Source organism: Dendropsophus ebraccatus, chromosome 4 (genome assembly GCF_027789765.1).
Source record: "Dendropsophus ebraccatus isolate aDenEbr1 chromosome 4, aDenEbr1.pat, whole genome shotgun sequence".
NCBI lineage: Eukaryota > Metazoa > Chordata > Amphibia > Anura > Hylidae > Dendropsophus > Dendropsophus ebraccatus.
The window spans coordinates 167947595-167965476 of NC_091457.1; the positions used below are offsets into that span (position 1 = coordinate 167947595).

Consider the following 17882-nt stretch of genomic DNA (forward strand, 5'->3'; position numbering starts at 1 on the left):
TACTAACATACAGTAATATAGTAACATGGTAACATACTATACTAACACACAGTAATATAGTAACATGGTAACATACTATACTAACATAGTAATATAGTAACATGGTAACATACTATACTAACATACAGTAATATAGTAACATGGTAACATATTATACTAACATACAGTAATATAGTAACATGGTAACATACTATACTAACATAGTAATATAGTAACATGGTAACATACTATACTAACATACAGTAATATAGTAACATGGTAACATACTATACTAACATACAGTAATATAGTAACATGGTAACATACTATACTAACATACAGTAATATAGTAACATGGTAACATACTATACTAACATACAGTAATATAGTAACATGGTAACATACTATACTAACATAGTAATATAGTAACATGGTAACATACTATACTAACATACAGTAATATAGTAACATGGTAACATACTATACTAACATACAGTAATATAGTAACATGGTAACATACTATACTAACATACAGTAATATAGTAACATTGTAACATATTATACTAACATACAATAATATAGTAACATGGTAACATACTATACTAACATACAGTAATATAGTAACATGGTAACATACTATACTAACATAGTAATATAGTAACATGGTAACATACTATACTAACATAGTAATATAGTAACATGGTAACATACTATACTAACATACAGTAATATAGTAACATGGTAACATACTATACTAACATACAGTAATATAGTAACATGGTAACATACTATACTAACATACAGTAATATAGTAACATGGTAACATACTATACTAACATACAGTAATATAGTAACATGGTAACATACTATACTAACATACAGTAATATAGTAACATGGTAACATACTATACTAACATAGTAATATAGTAACATGGTCACATACTATACTAACATAGTAATATAGTAACATGGTAACATACTATACTAACATAGTAATATAGTAACATGGTAACATACTATACTAACATAGTAATATAGTAACATGGTAACATACTATACTAACATACAGTAATATAGTAACATGGTAACATACTATACTAACATACAGTAATATAGTAACATGGTAACATACTATACTAACACACAGTAATATAGTAACATGGTAACATACTATACTAACACACAGTAATATAGTAACATGGTAACATACTATACTAACATACAGTAATATAGTAACATGGTAACATACTATACTAACACACAGTAATATAGTAACATGGTAACATACTATACTAACATACAGTAATATAGTAACATGGTAACATACTATACTAACATACAGTAATATAGTAACATGGTAACATACTGTACTAACATAGTAATATAGTAACATGGTAACATACTATACTAACATAGTAATATAGTAACATGGTAACATACTATACTAACATACAGTAATATAGTAACATGGTAACATACTATACTAACATACAGTAATATAGTAACATGGTAACATACTATACTAACACACAGTAATATAGTAACATGGTAACATACTATACTAACACACAGTAATATAGTAACATGGTAACATACTATACTAACATACAGTAATATAGTAACATGGTAACATACTATACTAACACACAGTAATATAGTAACATGGTAACATACTATACTAACATACAGTAATATAGTAACATGGTAACATACTATACTAACATACAGTAATATAGTAACATGGTAACATACTGTACTAACATACAGTAATATAGTAACATGGTAACATACTATACTAACATACAGTAATATAGTAACATGGTAACATACTATACTAACATAGTAATATAGTAACATGATAACATACTATACTAACATACAGTAATATAGTAACATGGTAACATATTATACTAACATACAGTAATATAGTAACATGGTAACATACTATACTAACATAGTAATATAGTAACATGGTAACATACTATACTAACATAGTAATATAGTAACATGGTAACATACTGTACTAACATACAGTAATATAGTAACATGGTAACATACTATACTAACATAGTAATATAGTAACATGGTAACATACTATACTAACATAGTAATATAGTAACATGGTAACATACTATACTAACATACACTAATATAGTAACATGGTAACATACTATACTAACATACAGTAATATAGTAACATGGTAACATACTATACTAACATACAGTAATATAGTAACATGGTAACATACTATACTAACATACAGTAATATAGTAACATGGTAACATACTATACTAACATACACTAATATAGTAACATGGTAACATACTATACTAACATACAGTAATATAGTAACATGGTAACATACTATACTAACATAGTAATATAGTAACATGGTAACATACTATACTAACATACAGTAATATAGTAACATGGTAACATACTATACTAACATACAGTAATATAGTAACATGGTAACATATTATACTAACATACAGTAATATAGTAACATGGTAACATACTATACTAACATACAGTAATATAGTAACATGGTAACATACTATACTAACATAGTAATATAGTAACATGGTAACATACTATACTAACATAGTAATATAGTAACATGGTAACATACTATACTAACATACAGTAATATAGTAACATGGTAACATACTATACTAACATACAGTAATATAGTAACATGGTAACATATTATACTAACATACAGTAATATAGTAACATGGTAACATACTATACTAACATACAGTAATATAGTAACATGGTAACATACTATACTAACATAGTAATATAGTAACATGGTAACATACTATACTAACATAGTAATATAGTAACATGGTAACATACTATACTAACATACAGTAATATAGTAACATGGTAACATACTATACTAACATACAGTAATATAGTAACATGGTAACACACTAATATAGTAGAAACACAGTAACATAATAACATAGTAACATGGGCCCCCTGCTGTTCTAGTAGTAAGTTCTTCATAAAACCATGATACCTTCCTCTGATAGAGAGATCCATAGTGTCACTGCTCTTACAGTAAAGAATCTATAGATAACTACATAGTCTCACTGCTGTTACAGTAATGAATCTATACAGAGCTCCATAGTCTCACTGCTCTTACAGTAATGAATCTATATAGAGCACCATAGTCTCACTGCTTTTACAGTAAAGAATCTATAGAGATCTCTCTACTGCCCCTGCATATATGATTCTGGGCCCTGTGGTTCACACACTCAATATATTACTGTAGTTGCCACTGGTTTCCCCTGACCTACATGTACATTGCATCCAACATGTATCACAGCTGAGTACAGGTACAGGTATATCGGGCAGTGTACAGGTACATCAGGCAGTGTGCAGGTGTGTCGGGCAGTGTACAGGTATATCGGGCAGTGTACAGGTATATCGGGCAGTGTTCAGGCATATCAAGAAGTGTACAGGTATATCGGGCAGTGTGCAGGTGTGTCAGGCAGTGTGCAGGTATATCGGGCAGTGTGCAGGTGTGTCGGGCAGTGTGCAGGTGTGTCAGCAGTGTGCAGGTATATTGGGCAGTGTGCAGGTATATCGGGCAGTGTGCAGGTATATCAGGCAATGTACAGGTATATTGGGAAGTATTTCGGAAAAAGGAAACGATAATCCAGCACTTGAAGTTGGATTGTATTGCACTTGAATATTGGGAAGTATGCAGGGTGTGTGGGGCAGTGTACAGGTATATTGGGCATTGTACACGTATAATCGGGCAGTGTACAGGTATATCGGGCAGTGTGCTGGTATATCAGGCAGTGTACAGGTATATTGGGCAGTGTACAGGTATATCAGGCAGTGTGCTGGTATATCAGGCAGTGTACAGGTATATCAGGCAGTGTGCTGGTATATCAGGCAGTGTACAGGTATATCAGGCAGTGTGCTGGTATATCAGGCAGTGTACAGGTATATCAGGCAGTGTACAGGTATATCGGGCAGTGTACAGGTATATCAGGCAGTGTGCTGGTATATCAGGCAGTGTACAGGTATATCAGGCAGTGTGCTGGTATATCAGGCAGTGTGCTGGTATATCGGGCAGTGTACAGGTATATCAGGCAGTGTACAGGTATATCGGGCAGTGTACACATATAATAGGGCAGTGTACAGGTATATCAGGCAGTGTGCTGGTATATCAGGCAGTGTGCAGGTATATCAGGCAGTGTACAGGTATATCAGGCAGTGTACAGGTATATCAGGCAGTGTGCTGGTATATCATGCAGTGTACAGGTATATCAGGCAGTGTACAGGTATATCAGGCAGTGTGCTGGTATATCAGGCAGTGTACAGGTATATCAGGCAGTGTGGTGGTATATCAGGCAGTGTGCAGGTATATCAGGCAGTGTACAGGTATATCGGGCAGTGTGCTGGTATATCAGGCAGTGTGCTGGTATATCAGGCAGTGTACAGGTATATCAAGCAGTGTACACGTATAATAGAGCAGTGTACAGGTATATCAGGCAGTGTGCTGGTATATTGGGCAGTGTACAGGTATATCAGGCAGTGTACAGGGATATCAGGCAGTGTGCTGGTATATCATGCAGTGTACAGGTATATCAGGCAGTGTACAGGTATATCAGGCAGTGTGCTGGTATATCAGGCAGTGTGCTGGTATATCAGGCAGTGTACAGGTATATCGGGCAGTGTGCAGGTATATCAGGCAGTGTACAGGTATATCAGGCAGTGTGCTGGTATATCATGCAGTGTACAGGTATATCAGGCAGTGTACAGGTATATCAGGCAGTGTACAGGTATATTAGGCAGTGTACAGGTATATCAGGCAGTGTGCAGGTATATCAGGCAGTGTGCAGGTATATCGGGCAGTGTGCAGGTATATCAGGCAGTGTACAGGTATATCGGGCAGTGCGCAGGTATATCGGGCAGTGTACAGGTATATGGGGCAGTGTGCAGGTGTGTCGGGCAGTGTACAGGTATATGGGGCAGTGTGCAGGTGTGTCGGGCAGTGTACAGGTATATGGGGCAGTGTGCAGGTGTGTCGGGCAGTGTGCAGGTATATCGGGAAGTGTACAGGTATATTGGGCAGTGTACAGGTATATCGGGCAGTGTACATGTATATCGGGTAGTGTACAGGTATATTGGGCAGTGTACAGGTATATCGGGCAGTGTGCTGGTATATCAGGCAGTGTACAGGTATATCAGGCAGTGTGCTGGTATATCAGGCAGTGTGCTGGTATATCGGGCAGTGTACAGGTATATCAGGCAGTGTACAGGTATATCGGGCAGTGTACACATATAATAGGGCAGTGTACAGGTATATCAGGCAGTGTGCTGGTATATCAGGCAGTGTGCAGGTATATCAGGCAGTGTACAGGTATATCAGGCAGTGTACAGGTATATCAGGCAGTGTGCTGGTATATCATGCAGTGTACAGGTATATCAGGCAGTGTACAGGTATATCAGGCAGTGTGCTGGTATATCAGGCAGTGTACAGGTATATCAGGCAGTGTGGTGGTATATCAGGCAGTGTGCAGGTATATCAGGCAGTGTACAGGTATATCGGGCAGTGTGCTGGTATATCAGGCAGTGTGCTGGTATATCAGGCAGTGTACAGGTATATCAAGCAGTGTACACGTATAATAGAGCAGTGTACAGGTATATCAGGCAGTGTGCTGGTATATTGGGCAGTGTACAGGTATATCAGGCAGTGTACAGGGATATCAGGCAGTGTGCTGGTATATCAGGCAGTGTGCAGGTATATCAGGCAGTGTGCTGGTATATCAGGCAGTGTACAGGTATATCAGGCAGTGTACAGGTATATCAGGCAGTGTGCTGGTATATCAGGCAGTGTGCTGGTATATCAGGCAGTGTACAGGTATATCGGGCAGTGTGCAGGTATATCAGGCAGTGTACAGGTATATCAGGCAGTGTGCTGGTATATCATGCAGTGTACAGGTATATCAGGCAGTGTACAGGTATATCAGGCAGTGTACAGGTATATTAGGCAGTGTACAGGTATATCAGGCAGTGTGCAGGTATATCAGGCAGTGTGCAGGTATATCGGGCAGTGTGCAGGTATATCAGGCAGTGTACAGGTATATCGGGCAGTGCGCAGGTATATCGGGCAGTGTACAGGTATATGGGGCAGTGTGCAGGTGTGTCGGGCAGTGTACAGGTATATGGGGCAGTGTGCAGGTGTGTCGGGCAGTGTACAGGTATATGGGGCAGTGTGCAGGTGTGTCGGGCAGTGTGCAGGTATATCGGGAAGTGTACAGGTATATTGGGCAGTGTACAGGTATATCGGGCAGTGTACAGGTATATCGGGTAGTGTACAGGTATATTGGGCAGTGTACAGGTATATCGGGCAGTGTACAGGTATATCGGGAAGTATGCAGGTGTGTCGGGGAGTGTACAGGTATATCAGGCAGTGTTACAGTAATGAATCTATATAGAGCACCATAGTCTCACTGCTTTTACAGTAAAGAATCTATAGAGATCTCTCTACTGCCCCTGCATATATGATTCTGGGCCCTGTGGTTCACACACTCAATATGTTACTGTGGTTGCCACTGGTTTCCCCTGACCTACATGTACATTGCATCCAACATGTATCACAGCCGAGTACAGGTACAGGTATATCGGGCAGTGTACAGGTATATCGGGCAGTGTACAGGTATATTGGGCAGTGTACAGGTATATCGGGCAGTGTGCTGGTATATCGGGCAGTGTACTGGTATATTAGGCAGTGTACAGGTATATCAGGCAGTGTACAGGTATATCAGGCAGTGTGCTGGTATATCAGGCAGTGTACAGGAATATCAGGCAGTGTGCAGGTATATCGGGCAGTGTGCAGGTATATTGGGCAGTGTACAGGTATATGGGGCAGTGTGCAGGTGTGTCGGGCTGTGTGCAGGTATATCGGGCAGTGTACAGGTATATTGGGCAGTGTACAGGTATATCGGGCAGTGTACAGGTATATTGGGAAGTATGCAGGTGTGTCGGGGAGTGTACAGGTATATCAGGCACACTTTAGTTACGCTCGTCTCTATATACCATCTATCAGTATCCATTCTCCGTGTGATGCAGACGGCTTGGGAGGTATACATTGTGCTGACAGAGCTCCAGCTCTCCGCTCTTGGCCAATCCTTTTGGCACTCCACATCCCTTATTATATTGCATAGAGACATTTTACAGAATTAATAGACCTTGGCATTGTCCTCGTAATAGATGAAAGGAAGAACAGATATCAGCTGTAATAAAGGCCCCAAATAAATCGCTCCGCAGAGATGCAGGATAGTAATATCCCCAGGATTTATATCTATGGAGGAATGGGGGGGGGGGGTCCGCAGGTAAAACTGCACTAATGGGAATAATGGGCAGAACAGATACATGAAGTGCGAGATCAGTGTCCAGATACTTCACAAGGACCTTGTACAACCCTCACAGGACGGGTACCTCAGCACTGCAGGGCAGTAGGCGGTTCAGTAAACGTCAGTACAAGGATCTTTTTCCCCTCCACTATACCCGTCTCCGCTATCCTAGAGTGCAGCATTACATTGGGCACGGCCCTCAAGACACTTCACTGCTCCACCTCCTTCCATTCACAGATGAACACTTCTTCACTCTTCTGTCTGCATCTGGTCTTATGTTAGAGCGGAAACCTACTTTTTTGTATTGGACTGAAGTATTAAGTAAGAAGGACTGGTAGAAGCCGGGCCATGCGCTCAGCTTCTGACCTCACCGGGGAGCCAGGCTTGTGGAGACCCCGACAACGTCCCTGACAACCAGCCTGGCCTGTTGGTAGGAGTGTGCCAAGGGCCTCCCTGGCAACCGGCCCGGCTGGTTTTTAGGGAGTCGACTGCGTCCTTAGTTAGTGCCTGGAGCTTCACCGCCCCCAGCCAAGCGGCATAGGTGTGATCAATATAAGTGAGGGATAGTGACTGACACCACCAGCCAAACCACAGTATATACCCATATAGACCCTCCCCGTCCTTAGTTCCCTGCCTGCGATAGTGACCAGTTTACTAGAGTATCTTGACCTAGCGTTTACCCTGTATTGTATTTCTGGTTTTCTGGCTTCTGACTTTTTGACCACCCCCTTGGACACGTTTGTGTACTGCACCGCTCAGCTGTCCTTGACTTGGATTTCTGACTACACTTCTAGGCTATGTTCACACTGCGTATGAATCCGTCTGTAGAGCGAACCGAGAATATACGCACGTAGTTTTGAGGTTGATGCGTTCGCTTGAAAGTATACGATATCCAGCCGCACAGAGCACACTACGTATGAGCTTACGGCCGGATCGTATACGGCGACGTGAAAAATGAACAAGACCAATGTTTGAGGACGGAAATGTTCCAACTCACGGCCGTGGATTTCGATGCGGTCCCGTACAAAGTACTTATTTCAGCCAAATTGAACTTGATTTTTCGATCCAAGAGGTTCTGTGTGGTTTACGGGGCTGGGCGAAGATTTCCAAGTAAATGACCTGCCTCAGATCGAAACAAGCTAGGAAAGCAGAACTGTACTGCGGGCGTATGTTCGCGGTTCGTACGCATCCGGACGCATGTTGATTTTTCCCACGCCCGTAGTTTTAGCCGCACATGTACGGCGGCATACGAACTGCGGACGGAATCATACGCAGTGTGAACATAGCCTTATTGTGTTGTTTCTGTCTTGTTGTGTTCTGTGTTGCACTTTGGTAAGTTCAGGGACTGCCGTCCAGTTGTCCGTTGCCGTTTAGGGCATCTGAGGCAAGAAGGTAGGGACAGAGGGGTGGGTGCCAGTGTCAGGGCTCACCTGTCCTTCTGTCTACCTGTCCCTATCCTAACAGGGACACTATTCTGGTTAAGTCATTGGACTCTGTCTACTTATTTGCACCAACACACTAGTGTATACTTGGGTTACCTAAATTTGCAGGACCGATGGCCAACAGAACGGGGGTGGGTAACAACGCCATTCCAGGCTACCATGAGAACGTTCAAGTCACCCTCACACACAAAGCTTCAGTACAGCCAGAGCTACCCACATACATCACATCACAGCACATATAGCAGCTGATAAGTACTGGGAGAGTGGAGATTTTTAAATAGAAGTAAATTACAAATCTGTATAACTTTCTGACCCCATGTGATTTGAAAGAAAAAGATTTTTTTTTTGCTGGTGTACCACTTTAAGGCTATGTTCACACTACTTAAAAGTACGACCGTTGTTGCCGACGGCATCAACGGCCGTACTTTTACCGCGGTGGAACAATGCCTGTTGTTGTATGTGATCCCGGCCGGAGCGTACACACATCGTACACGCTCCGGCCGGGATCCCATACGCCGCCGCAAACAACTGACATGTCAGTTTTCAGTGAATTCCGGCCGCAGAAAGACCTGTCAGTTCACACAGTGAAGCGAGCGGCTCCAGCATCAGAGCTCTGCGGCCGAAAGATCACCGGCCAGAGACCGGCCGTTCCGTGACCCAGCCAGGGTCACGGAACGGCCGGTCTCTTACGTAGTGTGAACATAGCCCTAAGGTAAGATGGCTCAGAGCTTGTGTAGACTAATAATTAGCACAATGAGGCGGTATTAATGAACCCTGCCTATAGGTATAAGGACGTCCCGCTGCCACACACATTCTTAAGGGATGGACAAGGAACTAAAAGTCATAAATTGTTCAGCAAACAATTGTGAACCAATTGTGAACCAATTGTGACATATTGACACAAAAACGGTTGACTACACTCTAAATCCCCCCACCTATATCAGTATATATCAGCCAGACCACTGCTATTAGAACAGAGCAGTGGTCGGTAGTCTAACAATGTCATATGCTAGCCATGTCACCATGGGTGGTGACCCAGGGGTGCCAGATGTTACTTGCAAGGGCTGTGACACTTTTGACAACAGGGCTTGGAGTGGTATATGCCCTCCCTGGGTCATAATAATAGCTTGTGAAAGTCCAGTTACTGTAATAGACATAAGAGACTTATAGACTACCTTAAAGGGGACCTCTCGAAATAGCACTGTGCTGAAAGGGGCTCTAACCACCTTGAAGTCACTGGAGATATACTTGAAGAACAATCTGTACTCACGGCTATGACTGATCCGCCTAATGCTGGTCGAGGGCACAGAGTGACACGTCTAGTACAGCCCCACTATAGGGTGAGCCAGCTATTGGGGTTCCCTTTGCAGGGATTGAAGGACAAGCCAAATCTAAGCTGGTGCCAGAGGGGAGAAACATGTACCTGAGCACGTACACCATTAACCCTTTACACATAGACCTACAGCTGGGAAATACAGGGAGACATCTAGTGACCAAAATCCTGTAGTACAAGACTCCATCCACAGAATAGCCAAATATACATCTACCTTCAGTGCCGACCTACACAGAACCACCTGTGCACATTGGTGCTGGGACACTGCATTTGTATTGTGTGATCAGTGTAGTTACATACACACCCTGTCAGCCACATTGCTGCATTCAGCTTCTTCTTATAGAAAATATAATAATCTCCTTATTCATGTAACATGTAGTGACTTTGTAATGTTCTGTCACCTTTATTGATTGTAGAACGCTCTAGAACCAAAATAAATATGAATAATACCTAGCGGCTGTCTGTAAGTTATAAATTACGCCACCTGCTGGTCATACAGTGATAACACTATGGTTACCTGTAGTATTCAGAGAACTTGTACAACTATTCGGGTTCAGCAACGTTCTCCAAACACAAATGCTCAGCATTCGACTCCTGGTGGCAAGGGGATGCCGCCATAGGGAGTCCTGGAAAACATGGATACAGCCATAGGCCATATACTGTATCCATATACTATAGGCTGTATCCATATACTATAGGCATACCTCCCAACCGTCCCGGATTTCGCGGGACAGTCCCGTTTTCGAGGTTCTGTCCCGCGGTCCCGGAATGCCCCCCCTTGTCCCGCATTTTAAGTGGCCCCAGCAAAAAAAAAATTAACCAGTAACTCACCTGTCCTCCGGTCCCAGCAGCTCCTCTCCCGGTAGAGAGCACACTCCCGTCATCCTCCGGGGCGGGCAGCGGGGTACAGAGACACTGACTGTGCCGGAAGTGATTCCTGATAGAGGCTGCAGGTCACTTCCGGTACAGTCAGTGTCTGTATACCCCGCTGCCCGCCCCGGAGGATGACGGGAGTGCGCGCTCTGCCGGGAGAGGAGCTGCAGGGGCCGGCGGACAGGTGAGTTACTGGTTTATTGTTTTTTCCGCTGGGGCCACACAAATGGGGGGTATTGGCTACTCTGTGGGGCATATATGGGGGCATTGGCTACTATGTGGGGCGCTATATGGGGGATTGGCTACTATGTGGGGCATATATGGGGGATTGGCTACTATGTGGGGCACTATATGGGGGCATTGGCTACTATGTGGGGGAATATATGGGGGCATTGGCTACTATGTGTGGCGCTATATGGGGGATTGGCTACTATGTAGGGGAATATATGGGGGCATTGGCTACTATGTGGGGCGCTATATGGGGGATTGGCTACTATGTGGGGCATATATGGGGGATTGGCTACTATGTGGGGGGTTGGCTACTATGTGGGGCATATATGGGGGCATTGGCTACTATGTGGGCACTCTGTGGGGGTTTGGCTACTATGTGGGACACTCTATGGGGGATTGGCTACTATGTGGGGCACTATATGGAGGGATTGGCTACTATGTGGGGCACTATATGGGGATTGGCTACTATGCGGGCACTATATGGGGGCATTGGCTACTATGTGGGGCTCTATATGGGGGCATTGGCTACTATGTGGGGCACTATATGGGGATTGGCTACTATGTGGGGCACTATATGGGGATTGGCTACTATGTGGGGCACTATGTGGGGGATTGGCTACTATGTGGGGCACTATATGGGGATTGGCTACTATGTGGGGCACTATATGGGGATTGGCTACTATGTGGGGCACTATATGGGGGCATTGGATACTATGTGGAGCACTATGTGGGGGATTGGACACTATGTGGGGCACTATGTGGGGGATTGGACACTATGTGGGGGATTGGCTACTATGTGGGGCACTATATGGGGATTGGCTACTATGTGGGGCACTATATGGGGATTGGCTACTATGTGGGGCACTATATGGGGATTGGATACTATGTGGGGCATATATGGGGATTGGCTACTATGTGGGGCACTATATGGGGATTGGCTACTATGTGGGGCACTATATGGGGGCATTGGCTACTATGTGGGGCTTTATATGGGGGCATTGGCTACTATGTGGGGCACTATATGGGGATTGGCTACTATGTGGGGCACTATATGGGGGCATTGGCTACTATGTGGGGCACTATATGGGGATTGGCTACTATGTGGGGCACTATATGGGGACTGGCTACTATGTGGGGCACTATATGGGGGCATTGGCTACTATGTGGGGCACTATATGGGGACTGGCTACTATGTGGGGCACTATATGGGGGCATTGGCTACTATGTGGGGCACTATGTGGGGGATTGGATACTATGTGGGGATTGGATACTATGTGTGGCACTATTGGGGGGATTGGATACTATGTGGGGCACTATAATGGGGGATTGGATACTATATAGTGCATTTTTGGCGGAATTGGATACTGTATAGGGCACTATTCAGTCAGCAGCATGTGGTGACTGTAGGGGAGTGGCTATGGAGGGTTGCTATGGGGGCGTGGCTATGGAGGGTTGCTATGGGGGCGTGGCTATGGAGGGTTGCTATGGGGGCGTGGCTATGGAGGGTCGCTATGGGGGCGTGGCTATTGGGACCGCGGCGCACATGTCCCTCTTTGCTCTTTGCAAAAGTTGGGAGGTATGACTATAGGCCATATACTGTATCCATATACTATAGGCTGTATCCATATACTATAGGCTGTATCCATATACTATAGGCTGTATCCATATATTATAGGCTGTATCCATATACTATAGACTATAGGCTGTATCCATATACTATAGGCTGTATCCATATACTATAGGCTGTATCCATATACTATAGGCTGTATCCATATATTATAGGCTGTATCCATATACTATAGGCCATAGACTGTATCCATATACTATAGGCTGTATCCATATACTATAGGCCATAGACTGTATCCATATACTATAGGCTGTATCCATATACTATAGACTATAGGCTGTATCCATATACTATAGGCTGTATCCATATACTATAGACTATAGGCTGTATCCATATACTATAGGCTGTATCCATATACTATAGGCCATAAGCTGTATCCATATACTATAGACTATAGGCTGTATCCATATACTATAGGCCATAAGCTGTATCCATATACTATAGGTCATAGACTGTATCCATATACTATAGGCCATAGACTGTATCCATATACTATAGGCCATAGACTGTATCCATATACTATAGGCCATAAGCTGTATCCATGTACTATAGGCTGTATCCATATACTATAGGCCATAGACTGTATCCATATACTATAGGCCATAGACTGTATCCATATACTATAGGCCATAGAGTGTATCCATATACTATAGGCTATAGCCTGTATCCATGTACTATAGGCTGTATCCATGTACTATAGGCTGTATCCATATACTATAGGCCATAGACTGTATCCATATACTATAGGCCATAGACTGTATCCATATACTATAGGCCATAAGCTGTATCCATATACTATAGGCCATAGGCTGTATCCATATACTATAGGCCATAGACTGTATCCATATACTATAGGCCATAAGCTGTATCCATATACTATAGGCCATAAGCTGTATCCATATACTATAGGCCATAGACTGTATCCATATACTATAGGCCATAGAGTGTATCCATATACTATAGGCCATAGACTGTATCCATATACTATAGGCCATAGACTGTATCCATATACTATAGGTCATAGACTGTATCCATATACTATAGGCTGTATCCATATACTATAGGCCATAGACTGTATCCATATACTATAGGCTGTATCCATATACTATAGGCCATAAGCTGTATCCATATACTATAGGCCATAAGCTGTATCCATATACTATAGGCCATAAGCTGTATCCATATACTATAGGCCATAGACTGTATCCATATACTATAGGCCATAGAGTGTATCCATATACTATAGGCCATAGACTGTATCCATATACTATAGGTCATAGACTGTATCCATATACTATAGGCTGTATCCATATACTATAGGCCATAGACTGTATCCATATACTATAGGCCATAAGCTGTATCCATATACTATAGGCCATAGGCTGTATCCATATACTATAGGCCATAGGCTGTATCCATATACTATAGGCTGTATCCATATACTATAGGCCATAGACTGTATCCATATACTATAGGCCATAAGCTGTATCCATATACTATAGGCCATAGGCTGTATCCATATACTATAGGCCATAAGCTGTATCCATATAGTATAGGCTGTATCCATATACTATAGGCCATAGACTGTATCCATATACTATAGGCCATAAGCTGTATCCATATACTATAGGCCATAGGCTGTATCCATATACTATAGGCCATAAGCTGTATCCATATAGTATAGGCTGTATCCATATACTATAGGCCATAAACTGTATCCATATACTATAGGTTGTTTCCATATACTTTAGACCATAGGCTGTATCCATATACCATAGGCCATAGGCTGTATCCATATACTATAGGCTGTATCCATATACCATAGGCCATAGGCTGTATCCATATACTACAGGCTGTATTCATATACTATAGGCCATAGGCTGTATCCATATACTATAGGCCATAAGCTGTATCCATATACTATAGGCTGTATCCATATACTATAGGCCATAGGCTGTATCCATATACTATAGGCTGTATCCATATACTATAGGCCATAAACTGTATCCATATACTATAGGCTGTATCCATATACTATAGGCCATAGGCTGTATCCATATACTATAGGCCATAGGCTGTATCCATATAGTATAGGCTGTATCCATATACTATAGGCTGTATCCATATACTATAGGCCATAAACTGTATCCATATACTATAGGTTGTTTCCATATACTTTAGACCATAGGCTGTATCCATATACTACAGGCTGTATCCATATACTATAGGCCATAGGCTGTATCCATATACTACAGGCTGTATCCATATACTATAGGCCATAGGCTGTATCCATATACTATAGATTGTATCCATATACTATAGGCCATAAGCTGTATCCATATACTATAGGCTGTATCCATATACTATAGGCTGTATCCATATACTATAGGCCATAAGCTGTATCCATATACTATAGAGTGTATCCATATACTATAGGCTGTATCCATATACTATAGGCCATAGGCTGTATCCATATACTACAGGCTGTATCCATATACTATAAGCTGTATCCATATACTATAGGCTGTATCCATATACTATAGGTTGTATCCATATACTATAGGCCATAAGCTGTATCCATATACTATAGAGTGTATCCATATACTATAGGCTGTATCCATATACTATAGGCCATAGGCTGTATGCATATACTACAGGCTGTATCCATATACTATAAGCTGTATCCATGTACTATAGGCCATAGACTGTATCCATATACTACAGGCTGTATCCATATACTATAGGCTGTATCCATATACTATAGGCTGTATCCATATACTATAGACTGTATCCATATGCTATAGACTATAGGCTGTATCCATATACTATAGGCCATAGACTGTATCCATATACTATAGGCTGTATCCATATACTATAGGCCATAGAGTGTATCCATATACTATAGGCCATAAGCTGTATCCATATACTATAGGCCATAAGCTGTATCCATATACTATAGGCCATAGGCTGTATCCATATACTATAATCCATAGACTGTATCCATATACTATAGGCCATAGACTGTAGCCATATACTATAGGCCATAGAGTGTATCCATATACTATAGGCCATAAGCTGTATCCATATACTATAGGCCATAGGCTGTATCCATATACTATAGGCCATAGACTGTATCCATATGCTATAGGCTGTATCCATATACTATAGGCCATAAGCTGTATCCATATACTATAGGCCATAAGCTGTATCCATATACTATAGGCCATAGGCTGTATCCATATACTATAGGCCATAGACTGTATCCATATACTATAGGCCATAGAGTGTATCCATATACTATAGGCCATAGGCTGTATCCATATACTATAGGCCATAAGCTGTATCCATATACTATAGGCCATAAGCTGTATCCATATACTATAGGCCATAGGCTGTATCCATATACTATAATCCATAGACTGTATCCATATACTATAGGCCATAGACTGTATCCATATACTATAGGCCATAGAGTGTATCCATATACTATAGGCCATAAGCTGTATCCATATACTATAGGCCATAGGCTGTATCCATATACTATAGGCCATAGACTGTATCCATATGCTATAGGCTGTATCCATATACTATAGGCCATAAGCTGTATCCATATACTATAGGCCATAAGCTGTATCCATATACTATAGGCCATAGGCTGTATCCATATACTATAGGCCATAGACTGTATCCATATACTATAGGCCATAGAGTGTATCCATATACTATAGGCCATAGGCTGTATCCATATACTATAGGCCATAAGCTGTATCCATATACTATAGGCCATAGGCTGTATCCATATACTATAGGCCATAGACTGTATCCATATGCTATAGGCTGTATCCATATACTATAGGCCATAGGCTGTATCTATAATGTCCTATGCGTGACGCCAAGAAAGATTACAATGTCCCTTTGGAGGTATTATGGTAATATGCTGAGGGGTTGTGTTGCTGGGTGGTGTAGTACAACCTTAGGGCTCACCTTCTGAAACCTTCCTGTCACGGTGGGGTCCGAGGGTGCTGGGGCCCTTGTCTTCTTCAGCATACACACAGGGACATATAATCTTTAATAAAAGTCTTCACACAATAGCGGTGAAAGTATATCAAGACTTTACTTGAAGGATAAGTATATACAATCCAATACAGGGGCGTCTGATGATGGCAAACTGTTGGCTTGATCAGAGTCCTTTGCTTCAGGGGGAGGGGGGGGGGGTACCGTGGTTACTATAGCTTAGACTTGGTGGATTAATAGGTAGACAGACCCGTTCCAGAGACTTTATAGCTTTCCACCTTTATAAGGTACGTGTGAATAGGTACTTGAAGTTACTGAAGAGACTTGACGCTGTCGGTGCTCGCTATCATGTCGGAGGAAGACGCATGGACACACTGACTTGGAAGCCAGGAAGATGTGGACGGTGAATGGGAGACCCTCTATAACTTCACCAATCCGACAGCAGGCACTAATAAATACAGGGGACGTCCTGCTGAGACTTAGAAGACACGTATTAGTCCTTATGGCTGACTGGAAACAGGTTAGGGGGCTGAGGATGGAGTCTGACAGGATCACTGAGGGGATGTAGGGAGGTTAGATGTGACTCTGGCAATACCAGACTACCCACTGTCACTGAGGAGACCGCACAGCCCTCTGGGTAAGAGGTGGGCGGAGCTAACATTCCCCTGGACAATCACTAGAGTGTGATAGGTTGCAGGGGAGGAGCACTGATCAAGCTCAACACTTATTAGCGAATAATACACAACAACATATTGAATAAATACATAGCAGAAAACAATACTACTACAAGAGAGCTAAGGAAGAGCAGCAAATACATAGGCCCCAATACAGACTGTGTAAGGCTGCCAATAGCAACAATACATCTCCAGACGCCTGACAATAAATACCGTTCTGGGCCATTACATATCCATATACTATAGGCCATAAGCTGTATCCATATACTATAGGCTGTATCCATATACTATAGGCCATAAGCTGTATCCATATAGTATAGGCTTTA

General features: G+C 42.2%; 1 protein-coding gene across 2 annotated transcripts in view; it reads left to right on the plus strand.

The window, feature by feature from the left end:
- Positions 1-17882, plus strand: part of PLPPR5 (phospholipid phosphatase related 5) — a 257710-nt gene that overhangs the window by 174606 nt on the left and 65222 nt on the right. The gene's annotated exons all lie outside the window — the stretch shown is intronic.